This window comes from Mauremys reevesii, linkage group 1 (genome assembly GCF_016161935.1).
Source record: "Mauremys reevesii isolate NIE-2019 linkage group 1, ASM1616193v1, whole genome shotgun sequence".
Classification (NCBI taxonomy): Eukaryota; Metazoa; Chordata; order Testudines; family Geoemydidae; genus Mauremys; species Mauremys reevesii.
In genome coordinates, this window is record NC_052623.1 from 295,266,748 (window position 1) to 295,288,834 (window position 22,087).

General features: G+C 38.0%; 1 protein-coding gene across 8 annotated transcripts in view; it reads right to left on the reverse strand.

Moving 5' to 3' along the window:
- Positions 1-22,087, reverse strand: part of CNOT2 (CCR4-NOT transcription complex subunit 2) — a 144,185-nt gene that overhangs the window by 61,067 nt on the left and 61,031 nt on the right. The window lies entirely within an intron of this gene.

The window sequence follows — 22,087 nt, forward strand, 5'->3', positions numbered from 1 at the left end:
TACCAATTTTATAAGAAAATCAATAGCATGACAGAATCAGATGGTTGCTGAGGATCATTAACTACAGTGGGAGGAACTGGGGGGATTAGAAGATACTGAAATTGCAATCGCAGTATTCAGCTCAAGAACTGTCCCCAGAACAAGCAGCTAGCTGATCAAGCAGCATACCATTAATATCCACTTCACACACTTACTAACCACAAACCTGGCCTAAAAGGCAGGCTGGTTTTAAACCATGTTCCAGCCTATAGGAGGCAAATTTCTGAATGAGAAAGAAAATGTCCTACAGTCTCTCTGCAGATTGTTGCTGCAATATTACAATGAGAGCCCACAAGATGAAAAATAGCTTGTGTGAACAAGAGAATAACTATCGCTTGTGGAGGCTGGCTACAAATGTAGAACAAGGGTCACTGGCACATATTTTGTCTAATCAAAGTCGTCATAACACAGGTGTGTATAACTAAAAGCACCACAAAAGTGAGCAACTATTAGAAATATCCTTGCAACAGAAAGAAGGTCTGATAGCAAGTGGACTTTACCAACCATGGTGGAGCTAAAGATAAAACTCACTTGCTCGTTCTTGAGCCACAAGAACCATCAGAAAAAGTTAACCAGAAAGGTTACTTCCCCATTGTGATGCAGACCCTGGTAGATCACAGAGCCCAGTCAGCTACAAGTGCATGATGGACATAAACTCAAGAACTCTGACTCCTATGAGAAGAGGCAGAAAGAAACATACTTCCCATCAGATACCAAATAAATTAACAGGGAAAGCAGGGTACTTCATCCTGTCTATTTTGTTTTCCCTTGGCTAATGAACTCATCTCGGAATCACATCAACAGAATCAAGGGTCACTTTGGTTAAGTGTGAATCTGAACGGCTGAAGGTGAGGCAGAGATGACTTCTAATGTGTAATGGCAGTACTATGTCCACATTGGGCTACACTTTGCACAATAGTTTCTGAAAGGCACGAATGAAGAGGCAGAATGTGCCATTAGATTTGTCTAAAAGAAAACTCAAGGGATTCCAGAGTCCAGCATTGTGTAGGCTGAAAAGTTAACATAATGAATGCCAATATTTTGTGACTGCAGCAGCAAAGGGTAAGAAAACACTGAATACACATAGCAGCTGTAGGAAAAACTAAGGAGTATATTAACTGCATTTTGTCACCAGCTTCCAGATTATGTATATTGATTATTTTTTCATACTTCCATTGTGCGGGGAGGGCGGGAGAAATGGAGCATGAAAATGATTGTATGATAGGATCTCCGACAACCATTACAGCACAGCCAGCCTTTGGGCCCATCATTTGGGAGGGAACTAGAAATGTAGAGAGAATAATCACTTTTAAAATACAAATGAAAGCTGTGTTTCTAGCCCTTTCCCCAGCAAATGTAGTCTTGAAAATGAAACCAATGTAAGATGACCACTAGGGTTAAAAGGTACAAGCAGCTCGAACAGTGTAAATCAATTACCGCCACCGTGGCCGCATGCAGCCCCCAGCAGATTTTTTTTGCAGGCACAACAGCATGGGCAGAGATCTGGGGGGGGCAAAGCAGCAGCCCCACCTTGCAGCACCCAGCTGTTACTCTTAAATAGCTGTTACTAAGGGCAGCGAGATGCGCCAGCTTGGTGTTTGTGCTGATGCCGCCAGCAGGGATCAGCACCCTGCAGCACGAGGTCTTTGGGCAGCACTTCTGGAGACTCATGGGGCTGGCGTGTGCAGCGCTGGAGGTGGCTTGTCAGGGGAGGCAGAGGTGGCAGGAAACAGAGAGAAGTTGGTGCTTCCCCCGCCTGGGGCCGCACTTGCTGTTTACAGTTGCTGTAGCTACCGCAGCAGCCCAACGGCTATGAGCTGCTCCAGGGTTTGGCAGCTCCCCAGCAGGGTGAGGGGCTCTTGCTTCATGACACAGAGCACAAGAATATGAGCAAAGGCCAGATAGAATTATTGTACAGGCATCCACCTTCTATCCAAAAAGCAAAGAAAACTGTTTCAGTCCAGTAAAGAATTGAGACAACTGTGCATTATTTTTTATTATTGAGTCTGCCAACAAAAAAAAAAACAACCACTCTACATAAATAAATTACGATATGGACATGTATCTGTTCATGTTTATTTGCTTTTCCTAAAATTAAGTATTTTAGGAAAAATTGTCAGAGCAGCCACCAGCAAGAGTTTGGTGGCCACACCCCGAGGCCACCAAAAATTTGTTTTGAGAACCCCTGTGCTAGGTTCTCCTTATACATCCGAGGTTGCCAGCTATCTAGAACATCCCATCCCTCAATGTATACTTTGTATCTAATTTGTATCAGCTAAGGTTGCCATGTATTTTAAGGAACCTTCTTGTTTACCCTCCCCAAAATCCTTAGGGAGCTCTGTAGTGCAATTACGGAGGATGAAAGCCAATTATGGGTATGTGTGTTTTGGGTTTTGCTTTTTTTGTTGGCATTTGTTTTGTTTTTTGAGAGGGTGAATTGTGGTGGTCAAAAAATTATTGATAAATTATTATACTAGACATTATTGTACATATTCACCCCCTCAATATTGCCATAGCATCACTTAGTGTTGCATTCAATACTCTATTCAGTAAGCCTAATGTAGACCTGCTGGCTGTAAGCTTAGGTGGTGAGCTCCATTCAGATCACCTGATCACTCTAGATCCTGAGCAGGTTCAATGACACAGGCCCATGTACAGCTCCAAAAGGTTTTCACTAGAATAGACATTCAACAAAGAAAGAAAAAAAAAATGTGGCAAGCTAACACTAGAGTACCACCAGCTTATAAAAGTACATTTGCTTCAGCTCTTTGCAGTTTAATTGTAGTAAAGTGCACTCATCAACTCCTTCCATTCTCACTCCTGCATCTTTCTTTAATTCGTCCTCTATAACTGGGCTACCCTCCCTACCCCATGTAACAAATATCCATCCTTTCGTCTTAAATACTGCCTCAAAACACAATTCACTTGAATAGTGCGGCCATACTCCTCCACAAGTGGTGCTATTATATGTGCATATAAAAAATATCTGCACTACTATTTATAATGCAGTAGCAGCTAAAAACTCCAGACATGGATCAGGAGCCCACTGATAGGCACTGTGCAAAATACCCCCCCCCCCACACCCACACCCAAAAAATGGTCTCTGCCCCCAAAGTGTGTGATATTTTGATCATTGTCTGTTGTCTTAAAGTAAAATCCTTGTCTTATCTTCTGTACACTGCTGAGCATACTGTCAGCGCTGAGTGAATAATGCTCAGCATTGTATACCGTGCAAGATAGTGGCCCTTATTAAATGAAGAATTGCCACATGGGATGTCTGAGGCACCAGCAGCATAGGTGGTGGGGGCTGGGGGGTGTCACAAAAGGAAGACCGTAAAACTTGAAACACCACATTGTGGGAGGAAGTTAGAAGGACTAGTTAAACTAGTGAAGTGCTTGAGACTTCCTGTCCACGCTGAATAGCAGAACCATCATCAGTTCAACCTGACCACAGCTAATGGCTGTGTCCCAGATGCTCCATCCAGACAATAAAACTAATGCTAGAAAATCTAGAGATTATAAGCACTCTAAGTCAGTGTTTGCACAGAGCAAAGTAAAATGGGATCTCCAGACGTGACTAGGGTCTTTGGGCATGACTGTAATATGTTCAATAAAATGAACTATAATGGGTGGACATATAAAGCATTGTACAGATATTACAAGCTTGAGGTATTCCAGTCAACAGTCATTTGCACTCTCTTCACTCAACTCATCTGAAGGATAGCCACAGCAACACAACCAAAAAAACAAGGGGTGATTGAGTGGGGTTGTGAGAGTGTGTGGAAAAGAGGGGAATATTTCAGAGCAAAACAATAATCCCTCTCGTTCATAGAGAAAACAAATATATGTTATCAGTGAGTGTTTTGTGCAACAAAGTATGCTCCTGAATGTGAACAATTGGGTCAATAACCAGCAAATGCCTTGCTATCACAGAGTTTGATTTTTGAGATAAACATTTCTATAAACGTCTCTATAAACTTCTGTCTTCACAAATTTCAAAAAGATCTCTTTCCTAATCACCAGTGATTTAAGATTTCTCATATGGATGTAGATTAATTAAATTACATTAGAGTTTAGCAGCCTGAAGCAAATAAGTAACGGGTTTAGAATACTAAAACTATTCTCTTTATTAAATGTTTGTTTTTCAATATTATTGTAGGTATCACCAAGGGAGATTTGGTTTATCATTTTATTGGACTCAACAGTACACTAAGATATTAAGAACTTTTCTTGTAGAATTGATGATTTAAAAATCTCTCTGTAAAGCAGCAAATTTCTGCCTTATTTATGTTAAAATTGATAAAATTCTTCTTTACCCCATAACAGATCCAAAAACTTGTATTCAATGGTACAAATGTTTTTCTTTCTATGTCTGGACTAAGTGTTTAAAGAAAGAACTTGGTGATATCCCATCTTGTCCCTCACAAAGACAACGGCATTTGCCAAAAGGTGCTGTCTGAAGTAGAGCCAATAAGTCAAGATAATTACCTCTCTCTGGAATTGCCTAATTTTCATCAAAAACTTCCTACTAGTCAAAACCAGTAAGTCTTGCATTGTCCAGTAGAAATTATCTAGCTAGCAAGTTAAAATTTATTCTACTTTTCCTTTCTGCTGGAAACATTAACTTGTCTTTGTAAAACAAAACAAAAAAATTCTTATAGAAGCGTTTGCCTAGTGAATTACAATGAAATAATACAAATATGTATGAGCCCAATTTAGGAAGTTAAAAAGCCACTGAATCAGGCTGCAAGTCAAGTCAGAACATAGCATTTGCAAATAGATTGGAAGCCACTTTTACCAGACCATATAAATAATTTCTGTGTTAAGTAAATAAAATTGTGGTTGATCATCTCATTTCTCAGTGCCAAAGATAAATCTAATTTGATGCAAGTCAACTGCAAAGTACCATACAATATAAATTAAACTGAACATATAAATAACCTCTTTTCACATTCTGAGCTTTCTAGCACAGATTATAATAAACAACACACATGCATGTATTAAAGTCTATGAAAAGAGACGAAGGATGACTAGAATAAAATACATAAGCTATAATTGGAGATATACCAATCTCCTAGAACTGGAAGGGACCTTGAAAGGTCATTGAGTCCAGCCCCCTGCCTTCACTAGCAGGACCAATTTTTGCCGCAGATCCCTAAGTGGCAGCCTCAAGGATTGAACTCACAATCCTGGGTTTAGCAGGCCAATGCTCAAACCACTGAGCTATTCCCCCCCCATCTATACCCCGATATAATGCTGTCCTCGGGAGCCAAAAAAATCTTACCGCGTTATAGGTGAAACTGCATTATATTGAACTTGCTTTGATCCGCCAGAGAGCGCACCCCCGCCTCGCCCACCCTGAGAGCTGCTTTGCCGCGTTGTATCCGAATTCGTGTTATATTGGGTTACGTTATACTGGGGTAGAGGTGTATAAGTTATGTAAAAGTAAATACATGCATTTACTTTGTAGGTAGAAGTGTTAGCTGAACCTACAAAATCAATGTAATTGCAGTTCTGGGGCTATTTGCTTATTGATTTTATTAGAATAAAAGACCAGTTATTTTCATTTAATAATAAGTTCCAGAAGAAAAATTAAGGTTATTTAATACAGTAATTTTTATTAGGCATCAAAGGTGAAGTTTTTAACTAATCCATAAATTACCACTTTTTCATTTTCTATACTAGTCTAAACGTTAGGTTTAACTAACTATTTGCTGTAGAATCGAACAAAAATTTTCAAGAATACCCTATAACTGCTCTTCATTGTGAAGTTAGTAAAAATTAATTGCATATTAGGAAAGGAAAAATAGTTTGTAGCCAGAGAATTACTTAGGAGTAGTTTTGTCAGTTTCTCTAAACCCATTCTTTACAACAGTTTTTCAGAGCAGTATGGATTACTGGACTGTAGTAAGTACTCATATAAACCCATACTATGACTAACTTCCAATATCAGTGACTACATTAATCCAGGACAAGGAACACAGGTGGAACACAGGTGAAATCCTTGGTCCACAAATATTGCCATTAACTTCAATAGGGTCAAATTTCACCCCTGGTCCCTATAGCACTTTGTGGTTCGTGGCTTTCTAGTGAATGTACCAGTAATTTAGGAATGCACAATAATTCCACTGAAACATGCCTCCACCAAAGCCCAACTGTCTAGTTTTCAGTCATATATACATCCTAAAACTGAAGCTTCCGTTTTTTCCACAAGATGACAACTACCTTTAAAAAGCACTCAAGAATAAAACATTTTCACATCATGCACCATTTGCCAAATTCCACATGAAAATGCAGAAGCAACTCTAAATCAAATACATTACAAAAACAGACTTTAAAACAATTTATGGGAGAACACTGATCTTCCATTTAGAGTGTCTGATTAGGGGGTTTGGGGAGAAAAGCTGAGAACAGAAGAATTTTCGTACTGAAGGAAAATTAAAAAAAGAATAAACTTTAATATTAAAAAAAGAATTGCTTGACTTGACTGCATTTTTCTTTCCTCCACTATTACTCAACAACTTTGTTTTTAAATAAAACCTCTCAGTCCAACATCTCTTTTTTATTAGTCCAGCAATGATGTCATAGCTCTGTAATTATGTATTCACTTGGTTGTTGTGAGATGTATTGTGATGCAATTCTTAGGATTTCACCATAATATCAAAAAGGAGGAGTGCTTTGTAGAAGCAGTACACACCATTCTAAACAAAATAGTTTTGGCAATGTATTAAAACAAACTGAGAATAGCAATATATTTTAGAATAATCTATCTGAACATTTTGCCTAGTATGAAAGTCCTTCTTTGAATAAGAAGGGAGGTTTTTTTTTTTATATAAAAACTTTCATGGAATATCATACTGTTTTCTCTGTGGATATAATCCCAGAAATCAACAGGATCTGACCTACTTCCCCAGAGTCACGTTTTCTTCAAAGCTTCTCCTTCAACCTCCAGACTGCTACAGGTGGCCAATTGCTCAAGAAATGGGAGACAGAATTGGTTCTTGATTAAGTGTAGTCTGGAATGAAACTTTGGGGATGGGTCTAGGACAGTTTTATTTATGCAAAATAATTTAGGGTACAGAGTGAGATGGAAATGCTTGAATATTTGTGTTGTATTCACCTATTAAATATCTTTTTTACAAAAATGATTAAGAACCAATTCTTTTCTAGAAAAAAAAACCTGATTCACTCCTTTAAATAGCCTCAGAGACAAGGCAAGAATGTTACACAAATTACAGCAATTATTTTAACCCAGCTGAGTCAAGTTTAGTGAAAGAACTCCAACAAATAATTCTCAGACACGAACATAAGAATGGCCATACCGGGTCAGACCAGTAGTTCATCCGGCCTCGTATCATGTCCTCTGACAGTGGCCAATGCCAGATGCGTCAGAGGGAATGAACAAAAGACAATTATTGAGTGATCCATCCCCGCTCATCCAGTCCCAGCATATGACAATCAAAGGCTTAGGGATACCCAGAAAATGGGGTTGCATCCCTGACCATCGTGGCTAATAGCCATTGACAGACCTATCCTTCACTAATTTATGTGGCTTTTTTAATCCAGTTATGCTTTTGGCCTTCACAACATCCCTTGGCAATGAGTTCCACAGGTTGACTGTGCATTGTGTGAAGTACTTCCTTTAGTTTGTTTTAAACCTGCCGCATATTAATTTTATTGAGTGCCCCCTGGTTCTTGGGTTATGTGAAGGATTAAGTAACATTCACTTTCTCCACACCATTCATGATTTTGTAGACTTCTACCATATCCCCCCCAAGTCATTTATTTTCCAAGATGAACAGCCCCAGTCTTTTTAATCTCTCCTCCTTATGGAAACTGCTCCATACCCCTAATCATTTTTGTTGCCCATCTCTCTGAACCTTTTTCCAATTCTAATTTTTTTTATTTTTATTATTTTTTAGATTGAGCGACCAAAACTGCACACAGTATTCAAGGTGTGGCCATAAGGCCATTGAGGAGAAACTAGATGAATTCTCTGCATCTGTCTTCATAGCTGAGGATGTGAGGGAGATTTCCAAACCTGAGCCATTCTTTATAGGTGATAAATCTGAGTAACTGTCCCAGATTGAGATGTCATTAGAGGTGGTTTTGGAACAAATTGATAAACTAAACAGTAATAAGTCACCAGGACCAGATGGTATTCACTCAAGAGTTCTGAAGAAACTCAAATGTGAAATTGCAGAACCACTAACTGTAGCTTGTAACCTTTCACTTAAATCAGCTTCTGTACCAAAATGACTGGAGGATAGCTAATGTGACAACGATTTTTAAAAAGGGCTCCAGAGGTGATCCCGGCAATTACAGGTTGGTATGCCTGACTTTAGTACCAGGCAAACCAGTTGAAATTATAGTAAAGAACAAAATTGTTGGACACAAAGATGAACATAATTTGTTGGGGAAAAGTCAACAAGTTTTTTGTAAAGGGAAATCATGCCTCACCAATCTACTAGAATTCTTTGAGAGGGTCAACAAGCATGTGGACTAGTGGGACACAGTAGATACAGTGTACTTAGATTTTCAGAAAGCCTTTGACAGAGTCCCTCACAAAAGGCTCTTAAGCAAAGTAAGCTGTCACGGAATAAGAGGGAAAGTCCTCTCATGAATTTGTAATTGGTTAAAAGATAGGAAACAAAGGGTAGGAATAAATGGTCAGTTTACAGAATGGAGAGAGGTAAATAGTGGTGTCCCCCAGGGGTCTGTACTGGGTCCAGTCCTATTCAATATATTCATAAATGATCTGGAAAAAGGGGTAAACAGTGAGGTGGCAAAATGTGCAGATGATACAAAACTACTCAAGATAGCTAAGGCCCAAACAGACGGCGAAGTGCTACAAAAGGATTTCTCAAAACTGGGTGACTGGACAACAAAATGGCAGATGAAATTCAATGTTGATAAATGCAAAGTAATGCACATTGGAAAACATAATTCCAACTATATATATATATAAAATGATGGGGCCTAAATTAGCCGTTACCACTCAAGAGATCTTGGAGTCATTGTGGATAGTTCTCTGAAAACATCCACTCAATGTGCAGGGGCAATCAAAAAAGCAAACAGAATGTTGGGAATCATTAAGAAAGGGATAGATAATAGGACAGAAAATATCATGTTGCCTCTATATAAATCATGGTATGCTCACATCTTGAATACTGCGCGCAGATGTGGTTGCCCCATCCCAAAAAAGATATATTGGAATTGGAAAAGGTTCAGAAAAGGGCAACAAAAATTATTAGGGGTATGGATCGACTTCCATACAAGGAGAGATTAATAAGACTGGGACTTTTCAGCTTGGAAAAGAGATGACTAAGGGAGGATATGATAGAGGTCTATAAAATCATGACTGGTGTGGAGAAAGTAAATAAGGAAATGTTATTTTCTCCTTCTCATAACACAAGAACTAGAGGTCACCAAATGAAATTAATAGGCAGCAGATTTAAAACAAACAAAAGAATTCCTACCACCACCACACACAAACTACCTGTGGAATTTCTTGCCAGAGGATGTTGTGAAGGCCAAGTGTATAGCAGGATTCAATAAAGAACTAGGTAAGTTCATTGAGGATGGGCTATTAACCAGGATGGGCAGGGATGGTGTCCCTAGCCTCTGTTTGCCAGAATCTGGGAATGGGCGACAGGGGATAGATCACTTGACGATTACCTGTTCTGTTCATTCCCCCTAGGGTACCTGGCATTGGCCACTGTTTGAAGACAGGATACTAGGCTAGATGGACCTTTGGTCTGACCCAGTATGGCTGTTTAAAGACATGGTATAAGTATAGGGCATTATGGTATTATAATATTTACTGTCTTATTATCTATCCCTTTCCTAATGGTTCCTAACATGGTTAGATTTTTTTGACTGCAGCTTCACACTGAGTGGATGTTTTCAGAGAATTATCCACAATGACACCAAGATCTCTGCCTTGAGTGATAACAGCTAATTTAGATCCCATCGTTATGTATGTACATTTGAAATCTGTTTTCCAATGTGCATTACTTTGCATATATCAACATGTTCTATATATTTTACATTGCATGTAATAGATGGCTAAAGCAATGATAAATCTTACAATTTAAAAAACCTTTTAAGTCAGTGATAGGTCATCAGTTTTTAGAAAAAACAGTCCACTTTTCCAGGTGACGAGCATATTTGAAAGTAGACAGTTTCTACAATTAACATTCCCTTGGTAAATATTCTGACTCTGAGTAATTTTATAATAGTATTAAAATTATATGCTTATACAATAACATTCTTCTAAGGCACTTTTACCTATATAACGTACATTAGAATATTCAATCTACATGTGGCTGACTGATGAGAATCCATGAAATGAACCTAAGTATTAAAGAAAAAAGATGAACATTGGCCCTGAACACAGAAGCATAATTTGAGGGAATTTAGTTTAGTAATGTAATGTAATCATAAATTGGTGACAATTGATAATATTCATTTCAAATCATTTCTAATATAAATTATGTTATGTGTAATTAAGAATAAAATTATTTCCCCATTATTATTTAATTGCAGTGTGCTCACTCTGTCTTGCGTAGACTAAGACATGGTCCCTACTGTGAAATATCCCAGAATGCATTTATGTTTCAATATTTTAACCAGATAATTATCTCCCCCAATGGTAGTTTAGCACTGAAACAGATTAGTATTCTTGCCATTAATACAATAATGAATTGTGGGGTTTGTCAATGTCTTCACCATTTGTTTTACTTTCTTTAAACCAGAAAAGGCCTGTGTAAATTAAAAATTCAAAACTACAAAGACTGAACAGGAGAGTGACAATATATATCTATCAGCAGCAAATCTGTCAAGAAATTATTCTAAAGGTGACCCACCTTCCAAATTTTACAGTATTAGTGTTATATGCTTTTATAAAAGGATTATTTTTCAAATTCACAAAACCCTTTTAAAATAACTAGACAATCAGAAACAAGCTATTCAGTTCACAGATTAAAACAAAACTTGATACAAGTTCAAAGTACTTTGAGTCTCAAGATATAACCTGTCTCCTAAAACACCACATTGTGTTTCCTTTAGAGAAATAAGTATGACAGCTTAAGTACCTTGAAACTTCTACATAATATCACTCCAGACTGAAATTTGAATTACAATACTCATTACTCAGGAGATATTTAAAAATTAAGAAAACATCTAGTTGTTTATCTCAGAGAAGTGATTAGTAATTTCAGACCACATATTCCTTTCATGCTCTTAAAAATGGGTATTTGTAAGTCATTACTCCAAAGTGCATTATATGGTGTTTACAAGACTTTGTAAAAGTAACATAGAAAAGCATTTTTCTGTATGTGCAATAACTGCTTTCAGTGTCATAATCATACATAGCAGCCACACGGATCCAGTACAAGAGCTACATAAGTCCCTGTAGCAAAGCTCTACAGACAGAGAAGTATATAACTGCACATGCTATCAAAGACTGAATTAAAACTTTTATTGAAAAAAAATAGTTGAAACTTTCCCAAAATTATATAGAAAGAAAGCTCAAGAGAATCAATCATCTTGCATTACAATGCAAACAAATATAGATTCAAAATTGGGGTGGACATGTCATTTTACTGAACTTAGGAAATGCATATTTCCAAGAGGAGTATATTTAGTTACCATAGAATCTAAGGTATGAAACCACGTAAAACAAGTGTCATTTCAAACTAAGATCTTCTACGAGGGGCGTATTTCATGAACATTAACTACATCTTCTAAAAATCTGATTTTGTTGTCCTTTGCAACTGTGCAACAAGATAATGCAAATAAGCTATATTTTTTGTGTAGTTAAAATCAACTATGTGTGGATTTAGTATCTTCCAGTCTCCTGTTGTTCTCTGAGGAAACTTCAAAGTCAACCTTGATTAAAGCAAAAAGACAACTGAGTAGAGCTAATGTGCATGCACGGAAACACATACACTTCATTGATACTCCAATGCCTGGCACTTTATGTAGTCATGCAATACTTTTACATTCATTCTTGTACAACACTTCCATTCTGATCTGGTATCATTTTACATCCACTATGCACATATATAAAATGACTACACACAAAGCGAAAGGCAGGGAAGAAAAAGTGCTCCTCCCAATCCAAAAAAATCGACATTAGTGCGACTTAGAACACTTAAGACAAAATGCAACCAGTAAGTGAAACAACAAAAAATAATGAAGAGCATCTGATGTCCTACAAACATTAAAGGCACTAAAACACTACTGTACACACAGCTATGGAAAGATAAAAATACTACTCCCTCCAAATTCTAAAATATAAAAAAAACTTTCAAAAAGTAATTGCTCAGTGTAATAAATTACCACAAGAAGCAATATTATGGATTCTGCTAAAATGGTTAATATTAAGAATAGATCAGATACAGTTTAGAAAGCAATGTTAGATTTATTGTCTCTCAAGAAAAAAGTCAATTTTTATCTTGTCAATTAATAGCTTTGATTTACTCTACATATGCAAAGTAAAGCAGCACATAAATTGATTAGTAGCAGAAAAGGAAAAATGACAAAGCAAATTAAGAAAAATAGTGCTGACAAACTCTTTTGTGGTGTTTCACAAGACTCATTAGGGTTAGAGTGAATATCACTGCTTAATTAAGTTGCTTTAAGAGCTTTATGGTTCAGGTCAATATTCTGCCATGGTATCAAAATTTAAACTAATAGAAGCACCAGAGTATTTGGTGAATACTTGGTAATGTAAATTACCAGGTGAGGAGGGGGGAGGTCTATAAATGCCCTTTCATCAACTAGAAACAAAACTAACTTTGCACCATCTGTTAAATACACAGCTATTTCTGACCTAACAAAGTAACCAAGCATGGGATCCACAAAGGTACTTAGGTACCTAAGTCCCTGTTTTAGCTCCATCACAATCCACAAAACTCCTGCTGAATCCTGTAGGCACCTAAATTCACTCAGCCCCTAAGTTATTCAGAGCAAAAGCTCCCTAGGCAACTATGTTCCTGTTGCTGGGCATGTGCACTACTGCCTCCCAACAGGCATCCAGACACCTAAGCCACAGAGCAATTCACAAATCAGGGGAAGACAGGTGTTTGGCTGCCTAAATTGTGTGCAGGGCCCAATCCAGCAGGGGTAATCTGAGGCTGCCTACCAGATCAGGTCCCACGCAAAATGATGGTGGTGGTGGCAGAGGTGATGGCGGCAGTGGCAGCCACCTTAAAACTTTTGGTTCAGTGGTTAGGGTGAGGAGCTTGGCTATTCGGGAAGGCCTTGGAGTAGAGCCACTTCTCCTCCGGATCGAGAGGAGCAAATTGAGATGGTTCTGGCACCTGATAAGGATGCCCACTGGGAGGCTTCCGTCGGAACTCTACCATGCATGTCCCACTGGGTGGCAGCCTCGAGGCCAACCCAGGATATGCTGGAGGGATTACATCTCCTTGGTGGCCTAGGAGGAGGTGGAACCTGTTGCGGAAGAAAAGGAGGTCAGGTCCTCCCTACTCTCCATGCTCCCACTGCAACCCTCACCAGGAAGAGCGGCATAAAGGAAAAAAAGTTAGAGAACTTGCCTGGGGTCTGAGAGACCCCAATATTATGCCGAACTATTTCCTCATTAACATATCAGGCCAGAAACTAGCCCCCAAATTTGTCTTCATCCTCCTGCTAGAAAGGAGGATAGTTTTGTGGTCAAGGTACCAGACAAATGCAACAGATCTTGGTTATATTCCTAGAATTACTACAGACTTCCTTGGTGACCATGGGGCAAATCAGCTAATCTCTTTTCTCCAGATCTCCAAGTATAAAGTAGTGATCATAGTTCCTGATATCATAAAGATATTGTGATTACTACACTGAAGCTTTCTGAGGTGCTCATATATCATGCTATCGAGTCCCTTAGAGGAGCTTATAAATAACCCATTACAGTATAAATTCTAAATATAAAAAAATAGAGTGAAAATATTTGTTCTCTTTTTAAACAGTGCTCACTGTAACCAGTATGTCATTAACTAGTGGATAGTATTGATATTAAACAGTTAATAGCGATCTTCCGAGTTAAAAGTCCTACTAACATTAATTAAAGGGGAGGGAATAATTTATATATTTGGGAGATGAATGCAGATTAAAGAAGTAATTTGCAACTGAAGGGTCTATTTTAAATGCTAGAGAACAGCAAACTATACATACAAATGTATGTATAAATCCACAAATCATTAGTTTAAAGTTTGAGTATGGATTGACTAGTGACTAGTCAGAACCCTGGGTAGCCAACTGTGTTAAGATGCATAAAAGAGCACACTTGAGTATAGTATAAATGTCATAATTCAAATTTCAATTAAAATTTGCCTAAAAAAACCAACCCAAATGTGGGATACACTATACAAAGTGGTCAAAATGATGACTGGTACACATCTCATTTGTTTCATGTGATTTTTTATTATATATGCATCAACCATGTCCAACTATCCCAACACCTACCCATTATTAGTTGTGTAGGTTCCTGCAGGTGTGTCAGTAGAAATTTGAATTGAGGAGGGGTCTGAATAAGGAAATGGGCAGTGTCTTCAAGAACAGCTTATGCACAGGGCCAACATGGAAGAAAGCCAGAAGATGGCAATTTTGGCAGAGCAGGGGACAATACTAAGAGATGAGTCAATGAGCAGGAAAAGACAAAATCTAGGAGCCTTATTGGCAGGGGCAGAAATGTTATTAAATTCACATGTGGTAGAGGAGAGGGATTCAATGGAGGGAATTAAAACAGGAGGGAGGTGACATGGTCACTTCAATGAGCAAGCTGCATTTGTTATGTACTGAAGGAAGGCACTCCTCAATTTTTTTGTCTTACCGTTCCCTGTCTTCGCCCCGTCTACCATACTGTCCCCATGGCTTGAACAATTTCTCTGTTTTCATCAATGCCAAGCACCTTCTGGCTCCCTTTTTCTGACGTCCCTACTTTAAATCATACTTCAAGCAATTTTTCCTACCTTATAAACAATTCCTTTATTCTCTATCATCTCAACTGTTGACAAAAATCTATTTGTCTTGACTCATCTTGAAAACTTTAGAACTGGGGATATGTATTTCTGTAATATGCCAAGCCTTATACAGTGCTGTATAATGGATGTTTTGTTAACCCCTTCATTAAGGAGAGTATGCCAGTTCTGTCCCTATTAGGCTACAGACATTGTCCTTCACTATCATTGCATATACTGTTTACAACCTTTTATACTATAAATCAGAGATGATGCTAGTGAACTAGCAGAAAGGTACCGGAGAATACTGCAGGACTGGTTTCTGCTCCCGCTATTTACAATTGCCCACAATGAGAAGAACTGTCTGCTGCTTGAGAAATTTAAATTAGAAGTTCTTTTCATTCCCAATTTGTTCTTAATCACCTGGCATTGGAGTCCCAAGGCACAATTTTTCATTTACATCTGGATAAGGGAATAACAACCATTTCTCCCTGACCAGGATCTTGCCAAACTAATTCATGCCTTTGTGCTTTCTAAGTTGGCTCTAAAGGGGGCTACCCCTTCAAGGCCACTTTGAGGTTACAGCTAGTACAAAACACAACTGGCTGTTTATTTGACAGCATTAGTCATAGGAAGCATAAGAATGGCCAAACTGGGTCAGACCAAAGGTCCATCTAGCCCAGTATCCTGTTTTCCAACAGTGGACAATGCCAGGTGCCCCAGAGGAAATGAACAGAACAGGTAATCATCAAGTGACCCATTCCATGTCTCCCAGTCCCAGCTTCTGGCAAACAGAGGCTAGGGACACCAGCCTTGCCCTTGTGCGGATTGCACAAGTTCTTAGACAACAACTGCAATGGCTTCGTATTACTTTCTTCATTCTGGATAAAATTTAAGAGGTTTGACTGATCTATAAAAGTCCTATGTGGCTTGGGTCCCGACTTACTGGGAGACTACCTGTGTTCCAGGCATCACTAAGGTAGATAAGATCAGACAGGGCACAATTAGTGGAGGATCAATCCTGGAATTTGCTGCATTCACTGCTCTGACAGAGTTTGACAACTTTTAGGGAACAGTACCAGGCCTGTTTCCATTCCTTGGCTTTTCCCAGAAGAGTGTGGGGTGTGCGTTTTAGTTTTGTGATGTTTTGGGGGCTGAAGAGAGAGACAAAGAGAGGGAAGGAGAAGACATAAAATGCCACGACTTTTCATATATGTTAAATATTATATATGCACAGATTATTGGGTGGACTTTAAAATAAGACATCAATCCACTAGAAATATTTAAAGATAGAAAAAAATATATTGGTTAATTGCCTACCTGTTATTTTTGCATTGTATTTAAGTTGTTTAACAGTTCCTCAGAAACGCAGTGCCAATTTTTAATATTTAAAATTATTCTAGTAATTAATTATTCTCGCATGTCTGGCTCAGAGTAATCTGACTGAAAGTTTCACTTTGTACATGTAGTGTGTTACAAACATGGTCTTCTCCGAAAAATGCACACAGAGAATGCTAAATATAATGAACAGGACTTAAAAAAATATTTTCAAGAGACTCTGGTTTTATTTTTCCATTGTCTCTTTCATTGTTTCTGTTGAGATGCAAGTTTTTGCTTTTTGACTAAAAACCAAAGTGCAAAGAGAAATCATATCGTTAGGGTTGGAAAGATCCATATTTTATGTTGATTTCACCATACATACACAAACTGATGACAAATATTTTCATCTATCATAATCAAAGTTTACATATGGGCAAAAAGAAAAATTCTGCTTGAGAACTTAATTTTATTTAAGGATATCTATTTTGTGCATTTTGACGTGATGTTGACAACATGGGTTTTAACTATTATAAAGCTTGAACTTTTTGAATTAAATAATTGTCTGACCCTTCCATAATTTCCTACAGTTGTGAAAATTGAAATTGATTAAAACAGAAAAAATGTTTAAAAATAAGCTACCATCCAGCAAAATGATAAAAAAAATTGAATTCTGTCAAGTCTATAGAATTAGATAGAGAACTAAGAAAAAATATAAATAAAAAAAGAACTCTGATGGGAAAATGAAACATTATCTGTTGACCATGAAATAGTGTCAAAGATACTAAAAAAAAAAAAAGCAATTTGTTTGCACACAAAGTAGAAAAGGTGCAATTCTCAAAGTTGAACTAAGAGAGATAAGTCTATGAATTTTTGTTTGTAACGGTGTAATTGTCCACATATTTTTTAACAAAGCATCAAGATGAGGAATTAGTAATTTTTTTAAAATATAGTCTGTTATATATAGTGAAATACAGCTATATTTTATTATTATGTTCAGATACAAGATTGTCTTTTCTTGTAAAAAACTGTATAGGGCAATAAATTCTTCATAAAACAGGAGTAATCTATTGCTTTAAATAGTCTGTTTCCACTGACAAGTCTTGGAACAAGAAAGCTACTTACATAAGATTTTCATTTCAGGGGGAAAAAAAAAAAAAAAAGAGGCAAATCTGGATTGTATTGCCATGTAAGTGTTTGTCTCATTAACATTTCTGGCAGCACTACACTGATCTAAACAAGATTTTACCTTCACCTACAGAATGAACAACTCTGAGCCAAACTGCGAAGTGTTAGCCAGAGTCTTGCATTCCAGAGTTTAAACTCACTACTACCATCACTGAAAAACAAATCTACCACCAGTGAATTTTCTGTAACCTCATTACAGCAGTGCAATAGGAAAAGCAATTCTTCATCAGTCACTAATGCAGACCGAAGCTAATCGCAGCTCAAAACTTCTTCATGTATCACTTTCTCCTACTCACAATAGCCTCCAGTAGTGCCCTTTCCACATCTGAAAAAAATCTGTTAGCCTACAGCTGTTAATCCTACAAATTCAACAGCACTCTGCACCCTCCAATACATACCTGGGAGAGCATTTGTACTGATGTAACCAAAGCCCAGGGAATACTTAACACATAGGAAATTTGTTATTCTGTAACTGAGTAGCAAGCAATACAGACTGGGTTTCTGACTAGTTGTTGCTCTCTCTATACGTGGTATGGGGGGAGGGGGGAAGAGGATACAGAGACGGCTGCTAAGATAGGAAAGGGGAAAATGTGCTGAATGATGAACAGGGTATGAACTCAACAACCTATTTTCCTTATAAAGATATGCACTGGTTTAATGAATCATCATAATGTACTCTTGCCAATGTCCCCAGGCCAATGTTGCAATGCCCAGTGGCTGGAAAGTGTTAACAGATCACCAAGTGAACAATTTGTGATACTGCTCTGAGGTTTCTCATATCTCAGTCCAAAATGAGCCCACAAACTTCATAGTGAGCCATTTTCTATCCATTATATAGAATTTCTGTAACTTTATATACCACCTTAATATAAAAAGGTGTATGCACATTACTAGCGCAAATCAAAATGCCTCAGGATTTGGCTGATTCCTTCAAACCATAGTAATAAAAATACAAACTCAAAAGTTGCATGTTTATCTGTTCTGTGCAGACAGAGATCAATGCGTACTTAGAGACCGTGACAAGCTCCCTTTCAACTTTAAGGTGTCTCAGAAATTTGGAAAGTCTCATTTCTCAGTGTAGATAAAGTGTGGGGGGGATGGACATAAAGGCAGCACAGACAACTCTTAGTGGAAAAGTAAATGTGCATCAAATGTGAAAACCCCTGCAGTTCAGTCACTTGTCTGGGAAAAGCAACAGCTATTAGGAAAGTTCCTTGTGGAACAGAATTCAAAACAAAAAATTAAAAGGCAAGAATTCACAAAGCTCCCTAAGAACCAGGATGAGACTAAAGTAGCAACTGAGGATTTAGCTTAGTCTAATTTAGGAGACTGCTTTCAAGAATGCAGAAACACGTACCCATCAAGTAGAATAGCCCTGAGTGAATCACATCTTGTACACTTGAAGGAGCTGGGAACCAGAGCATCATAATTCTATAAAGAATTCCTGAGTAACTAGAATGGTGGCTTTCCCAGCTGAGCAACCTTGGGCTCTACACAACACTGTGAGGCTGTCTCAAATCCTGCAAGATATTAGGGTAGTGCCTCTTTTCTTGAGGACAAGGATGCTTATATAGTACTTCATCCAAAATGCGCTTTCGAAAAGCCCAGGGTGGATAAAAATCAATGATTTAAAAAAAAAAGTTTTTTTATTTAAATCGGATGTTTCTGAGGGAAAAACCTAACAGCTTTAATTAAGATCTCTTTGAGCTATACTGTATCTCAAAATGGAATAGCGATTATAAATTCTAATTCTATAGCATGAGACAATATATTCATGTAATGTTTAAGAAAGGTTTTAATTAATTTTAATAGTTCATGGATTAGGGACCCAATCTTATGAGGTTTCAGGGGCTTCTGTATAGATTATTTAGGTTATTTTTTCTATCTACCCAATGGGACTTAGTGCTCAGTCTAGAAGATACCATCAGAGATGCTTAGTTTCGCAGTTCTCAAACTGTGGATTTGTGTCTCCAGAGATAACATGCTTGTTAACAGCAAAAATGCTTATAAATAAATAAGTATATATAGAGAGAGAGGTGAGAGAAAACAGACCTCAACCCTACTGTCCCTCCGCAAATTTGTGTTCACAGAGTCAATCCCTTACCTCTCTCTAAAAGTACAAATTTTCAAAAAGTTCAATGAATAGAAGATGGCTGCAGGGGGAATAGATCTGAACAAGGAGAAGAAGTCTAGAGATAAATGTGAGAAGGGAAGGACAGGCAGTAGAAACAAAAGTGAAACTGTTTAAGCAGCATATTCCAGAAGTCTTGAGGTCTTTCTGAGTGTAGCCTTCATTGATTTGAGATCTACCATACCAGCCTCTCACTAGAAGGGAAAGCCTATAATGGCAGTAGGCCATAAAAGAGACCCAGTTTGGGAATATTTTAATGAAGATCTTCTACCTGTGGGTAAGACAAGCATGCGTGCAAAGTGCAAACAATACAACAAAAAAATGCAAGGCCTGGTTGCCGAAATGAAACAACATCATGAGAAGTGTTCCTTCTCAGGAGGAAGCAGCACTGAAGATGATGAAAGGAACATGTCTGAACATGCAGCATCTTCAGGCTGGTAAACTTTTTTATTTCATACTTCTTTCTTAAGGACTGCCTGTCTTCCTTCTGGACTATTCTTGAATTCTCATGTTTGAGCAAAAAATATAGTTGTTACTCTATGGTACTATCATTTTAGATGAAGTTGTGATAAAAAAAGATAGCTGAAATAGGCAGATCTTATAGCTGAAATGGCAGGAGAGAGATCCCTTATGTTCCTTTTACAATTTCACCTTTAAAGTGGTACTGAGGGTACGTCTACACTACCCGTCAGAACTCCAGCAGTGTGAGAGGCGGAAGCAAAGTCGACTGGGGAGCCGCGGACGTCGATCCAACGCTGCGAGGACGTGAAGTAAGTAATTTTAATTCGATCTCAGATACGTCGACTTCAGCTACGCTATTCTCGTAGCTGAAGAAGTTGTGTATCTTAGATCATTTACCCCCCCCCCCCCCAGTGTAGACCAGGCCTGAGTGTCAGTTAATGCAATGAGTAATACTAAATGAGCAGTATGGTAATAATAATTAAATAACTGCATTGACTTATTTTGTTTAGGAGAATCCATCCTCAACATACAGGATTCTGCAGACTATCCACCTTCAGGATCACCATCATTTTCTATCATTTCAGAGTTATCTGCCAATGATAATGTCTCAGTCACATCGTGTATGTCACATAGCCACAGTATTATCACCTGTAGCACAAAAAAAAACAAACTCACTCCATCATCCAGAAACAACCATAGATAAGTTTGTGATAAGAACCAGCAGATTACAAAAAGAGGTAATTGATGAAAAATTTGCCCAGTTTCTTTATGCAACAAACTCTCCTTTCCGTATGATTGAGAACCCACACTTCATTAACAGGGTTCAGTCATTAAGACCAGGATACAGTCCACCCAACAGAGCAGATGTCACGGGCAAATTGCTATGAAAGAGAAATTGAGCAGTGTGCAAAAGGTCTAAAAGGGTAAAATTGTTAACCTGAGTCTTGATGGTTGGAGCAATGTCTACAATGATCCTGTTGTATGTACTGGTACAACAACCAAAGAAGGGAATGTCTTCCTTACAGAAACAATTGATACATCAGGAAATGCACACACAGCAGAATACTTACAAGAAGTAACAGTAAAAGCTATAACAAACTGTGAAAAAAAGAATTCAAATGTCTAGTACGCAGCTTGGTCACAGACAATGCTGCAAATGTATCCAAGATGAGAAGAAATTATTTAGAAGAGAGCGAAGAGAGTCCCAAGCTAGTAACAAACAGTTACAGTGCTCATTTGATCCACCTCCTAGCCAAAGCCTTCAGTGTTCCAGAAATAAAGGCCATTGTTGTTGAAATTGCAAAATACTTCTGTAACAACCACTTTGCAGCAGCTGCTCTGAAAAAAGTGGGAGGAACCAAGATAACTCTCCCACAAGACATGCGATGGAAGTCAGTAGTGGACTGTTTTGAGCACTATATCAAGAACTAGCCTAACCTGATGACAGTTTGCGAACAAAATCGTGGAAAAAATAGATGGCACTGTCAAAGCCAAAGTTCTCAACATTGGGCTTAAGAGAAATGTTGAACACATGTTGAGTACCCAGAAGCCTATTTCTGTCGCCTTGAACAAAACGCAGGGAAAATAGCTGTTTTATTTCTGACACTGTTAAAATTTGGAAGGAACTGAATGAGATCATAAAAAGAGAAATATGCAACGACAGAGTTAAATTCAAGCATTAAAAAAACCCGAATGAAACAAGCACTATTTTCAGCTCATTTTCTTGCAAACAAACAGTCTCAATACGTGGTGCCAGGGTCAAAACTTAACGGCTGAAGAAGTGTTGGTGGCTATGACATGGACCTCCAGCAACTATCCCTCCATAATGCCAACTATAATAAACTTCAGAGCTAAGGGTGACCATTCAAGAAATATATGTTTGCTGATGATGTTTTAAAGAAAGTCACACCAGTGAACTGGTGGAAGTCACTTAAGCAGCTGGATTCAGAGACTGTTGAAGTGATAATCTCACTTTTAACTGCAG